This window comes from Moschus berezovskii, chromosome 13 (genome assembly GCF_049115385.1).
Source record: "Moschus berezovskii isolate FMDL1 chromosome 13, NW_MosBer_1.0, whole genome shotgun sequence".
Taxonomy (NCBI): domain Eukaryota; kingdom Metazoa; phylum Chordata; class Mammalia; order Artiodactyla; family Moschidae; genus Moschus; species Moschus berezovskii.
The window spans coordinates 32,380,311-32,385,490 of NC_142472.1; the positions used below are offsets into that span (position 1 = coordinate 32,380,311).

The window sequence follows — 5,180 nt, forward strand, 5'->3', positions numbered from 1 at the left end:
GCCAGGAGAAATATCAATAACCTCAGATATGCAGATGACACCACCCTTATGGCAGAAAGTGAAGAAGAACTAAAGAGCCTTTTGATGAAAGTGAAAGAGGAGAGTGAAAAAGTTGGCTTAAAGCTCAACATTCAGAAAATTAAGATCATGGCATCTGGTCCTATCACTTCATGGGAAATAGATGGGGAAACAGTGGAAACAGTGTCAGACTTTATTTTTTTGGGCTCCAAAATCACTGCAGATGGTGACTGCAGCCTTGAAATTAAAAGGCGCTTACTCCTTGGAAGAAAAGTTATGACCAACCTAGACAGCATATTGAAAAGCAGACATATTACTTTGCCAACAAAGGTCCATCTAGTCAAAGCTATGGTTTTTCCAGTGGTCATGTGTGGATGTGAGAGTTGGACAATAACGAAAGTTGAGCACTGAAGAATTGATGCTTTTGAACTGTGGTGTTGGAGAAGACCTTGAGAGTCCCTTGGACTGCAGGGAGATCCAACCAGTCCATCCTAAAGGAGATCGGTCCTGAATACTCATTGGAAGGACTGATGTGGAAACTGAAACTCCAATAATTTGGTCACCTGATGTGAAAAACTGACTCACTGGGAAAGACCCTAATGTTGGGAAGATTGAAGGCAGGAGGACACGGAGATGACAGAGGATGAGATGGTTGGATGGCATCAGTGACTCAATGGACTGGAGTTTGAGTAAACTCTGGGAGTTGGTGATGGACAGGGAAACCTGGCATGCTGCAGTCCACAGGGTCTCAAAGAGTCGGACACGACTGAGCGACTGAACTGAACTGAAGAGGTAGTAGCAGCAACAGCGTCCACCTTCTGGTCAGCTTCTTTCTTGGCATGATGAGCCTGTAGGACCACCACCACTTCATCCACCTTGAAAAATATGGAATGCTTCACACATTTGCATGTCATTCTTGCACAGGGGCCATGCTAATCTTCTCCATATGGTTCCAATTCTAGTATACTTCCTACCAAAGTGAGCACTCATGGTGCTGATTTGTTTTTAATTTTAAAAGTATTTATTTACTGATTTATTTGGCTGTGTCAGGTCCTTGTTGCAGCACACAGCATTCTCGTTGTTGACGTTTCTCTCATCATGCTGGGTCTTCTGTTGTAGCAAATGGACTCTCCATTTGTGACCTGCGGACTCTGGGTTGCAGCATACAGGCTTGGTTGCTCTGCAGCATGTGGGATCTTAGTTCCCTGTGCAAGGATTGAACACTGTGTCCTCCATTGCAAGACGGATCCTTAACCCCTGGACCCCCAGGGAAGTCCCAAAGTCTTTATTTCTGATAAAAAATGGTAAAATCAAAGTAATTCAGCTATTTGTTATGAGATATCCAACTAAACTGGGTTAAGTAGAAGCAATCTAAGATAATCTCAGTTAAGGGGCAGTGATTTGAATGTCTGGGTCAAGATGCTTTTTGTGAATCCCAGATGGTGGGAAAGCTAAGACGCTGAACAGGTAGGTCGATGATTTATGAAAGTGTACTTCCATGGGGCTTTCCTACTGGCTCAGATTGTAAAGAACCTACCTGCAATGTAGGAGACCCGGGTTTGATCCCTGGGTCAGGAAGATCCCCTGAAGAAGGGAATGAACGTATCCTTACATAGGTCCTTTGAATAAATGTATGGGAAAAGGCTGATTTGGAGTTTCTCTGTTTTGAGAATGTGAGAGGAGCAGCCCAAGGCTCCTTAAAATAAATGTAATAGTTTCGCTGCCTTGCACCTCATTTTATTTGCTCTGTCACCCAGCACAGCCTTGTTATAGACCAGCTTATCAGCGGACGTGTTCCATAAGGTTTCTGTTTCAAATGTAAACTAACCAAGAGTACTCCCCACCCCAACCCCCAAACTACCAGGGTTGATCAGCTGCTGAAGAGGCAATCTACCTGAAAACGTTTTCCCCAATTCAAGCATTCACTAACTTCTTTACAAGTTATGAAGTCACTTTACAATGTGATCTCATTTGATTTTCACAGTAAGTCTGAATGGCGGTGGGGACTACTGTCCGTCTGTTTTATGGATAAGATAAGGTGTAGAGTTCAAATACTTGGGTCATCTAGTCCTGTGCTACCTGACTGTGAAATGCGGTGCTTTGAGTGTCTTTCTGGCTGTTGAATAGTAGTTGAGATGGAGGCAGAAAAGGGAGGGGTGGGTGGATTGGATGGCTGATAAACAGATGAAATTGTGAAGCATGAACGACATGAAGGCTGGGAGCTGGGCTTTCCACTTTGATTAACCTCTGTGAGCAGTCGCACTCGCCCGCCAATTGAGGACTCCATCAATACCATCTTGAAAGTGTAAGTAACGTAGACTCCAGGACGCTACCTCAAAAGAAAGATCTAGAGGGAGAGGATTAAACTGCTATTTAATTGTTGGGGACACGTCCACAATGTAACGAATGCCCTTAGAGAAGCAATTTGGAGAAGAGTGAGCTGGAAACCTTGGGGGAAAGTCAGAATCTTTAGCCATAAAACACCTGAACAAGACATAATTATTAGCCCCGAGCTTTATTTTAATGATGTACTATGTCTTAAATATAATACCGACAATTTGCTGAAAGATGCCAGCTGCTCAGAAGGAACGAGACAAAAGGAAAAGAAGGGTCATTTGTAATGAGTCTGCATCTTCATACAACCTGTCAGTTTGGTTGTGTGAAGCTCCTGTGCCCTCAAGGGACTGACAGAATGTGCCTGCATAGGCCATGGGACATCTGTCGACAATCCTCTGGGCTGTGAGTGGTCCCCACTTTGATTCTTTTCCCTGTGTGTGTCCATGCATTTTCAGCAGGTTGTGTGAGAGAGTCTCAGGGAGAGTCAGAGGTTTACCCCTGGAGTTGGGTGGTTGATCGAGCATTTTCCTTGGGATTTGGAGACCTGAGTTCAAATTCTGACACCAAGCTTGACAAATAACTTTGCTTTTTGACATTGCAGTTCCCTATTTGCAAAATGGGATTGAATTTAGACACTTTAGAGAAATAAGATAAGGACTAAGGAAATTGCTGTTTGTGATAATGCTTGGAAAGTAAGTAGCAGAAATTTTTCTAAATGAAAGGTGATTATCTCAGTTCCTCCTGTTGCTGCTGCTAAGTCACTTCAGTCGTGTCCGACTCTGTGCGACCCCATAGACGGAAGCCCTCCAGGCTCCCCTGTCCCTGGGATTCTCCAGGCAAGAACACTGGAGTGGGTTGCCATTTCCCTCTCCAATGTGTGAAAGTGAAAAGTGAAAGTGAAGTTGCTCAGTCATGTCTGACTTGTAGCGACCCCACGGACTGCAGCCTACCAGGCTCCTCCATCCATGGGATTTTTTAGGCAAGAGTACTGGAGTGGCTTGCCATTGCCTTCTCCTAAGGAAGATTAAATCTCTTTTATTATCAACTTCATGTTTGTTTGAACAACCAGTCTTTTTCATTTTATTAATAATCTTATTCTTTATATTACAAAAATCTATTCTCCAGCCTAAATTCCTTCAGGTAATATACTTTTGTGACCTTGAATGGACAGATAATTTCATTTAGAGAAGGGAATAGCTTAGTGATCTTCTTTGGTACTTTTCACTTAAAATGAATTTAAAAATTTCAGTCTTTTGGAAGAGGACCAAGTGAGCAATACCCCCCAGGCATTTAAATGTTAACTCAGTATACCTTCAAGAAGCTGTTTACAAGCTCTCAAGCTGGGTTCACGTATTCATTCATTTTCCCACAGCCAGGTTCTCACTCACTCTTCTCTTCTCCCACAATGCCCACACACATTTCCATCGTTGTTCTTGCTGTTTCACAATACGATTAAGTTTTTATAAGTTTTATCTCGTCCACTAGAATAAGAACAACTTAAAGATAAAACTTTGGGGACTTTGCTGGTAGTCTAGTGGTTGAGGATCTGCTTATCAATGCAGGGGACTTGTGTTTGAACCCTGGTTGGCGAAATAAGGTCCCATGTGCCTCTGGACAACTTAAGCCTGTGTGCCACAGCAAGAGAAAGTCCTTGTGCCACAAGAAAGACCCAGCACAGCCCAAAAAAGAGATAAAACTTTCACCTGTTTGTCTTTATACCTGTAGGGCTTGACATAGTGCCTGCTTATTATTATATTTACATCAGTAAAGGTGCTGTTGGAAGCAAATAACAAATGACCTAACTCAAAATGACTTAAACACTGAAGATTTTCTGTATTCATGTTGTAAGAAGATCAAAAGAAGGGTGTTTCCAGGGCTGGCTGATTCATTAGTTTCATGATATTAATATATCCAAGATTCAAGTTCTTTGCATATTTCTGCTCTTTCACACCAGATAGGCAACATCCTGCAGAAGAAAAGCATTTCATTTTTTTATTCCTTTCTGTGTATTTTTTTTTTTTTTGTTAAAAATTGTGACTCCCACAATATATCCTTGTTTCTTACCTATTATATACAGAGAAGTTTGTATCTTTTAAATCTCATCCTTAATTTGTCCCAAGCTACTCCCCCTCCCTTTTGATAACTACTCGTTTGTTTTCTATATCTGCGAGTCTGCTTCTGTCTTGCATATATATTCATTTGTATTACTTTTTAGATGATACATACTTGGACAGAGGAGCCTGGTGGTATAGGGTCACAAAGGGTCGGACATGATTGAGCACACATGCACACACATGTCATATCATATAGTATTTGTCTTTCTCTGTCTTATTTCAGAAAGAGTAATATTCTCTAGGTCTATTTCATTCTTTTTAATTTCCAAGTAATATTCCATTGTGTGTGGAATATACACACCACATCTTATTTATCTGTTTTGTCTTTTTATCAACATTTGGATTGCTTTCATGTCTTGGCTGTTGTAAATAGTGCTGTTATGAAATTTGGAGTGCATTTAATTTATTGAATTAATTTTTTTTCCAGATATATACCTAGAAGTGAAATTACTGGATCATATGGTAGGTCAATTTTCAGTTTTTTGAGGAACCTCCATACTGTTTTCCACAGTGGCTGTACCAATTTATAGTCCCGTCAACAGTGTACAGATCTTTTTTATTCAGTAAATAAACATTATATGACATTGAAGCCCTCATCTCTCTTTAGACTATGGATTAAAGATCTAAATGTAAGACCAGAAACTATAAAACTCCTAGAAGAAAACATAGGCAAAACACTCTTTGACATAAATCACAGCAGGATCCTCTATG

The 5,180-nt window shown here is 41.0% G+C and overlaps 1 non-coding gene across 1 annotated transcript; it reads right to left on the bottom strand.

Annotated features, from left to right (window-relative positions):
* Positions 1-897: 897 nt before the first annotated feature.
* LOC129556659 (U6 spliceosomal RNA) lies at positions 898-1,000 on the bottom strand. Its single transcript, XR_008686063.2, has one exon. It is a non-coding gene; the product is annotated as a U6 spliceosomal RNA (small nuclear RNA).
* Between the last annotated feature and the right edge of the window lie 4,180 nt (positions 1,001-5,180).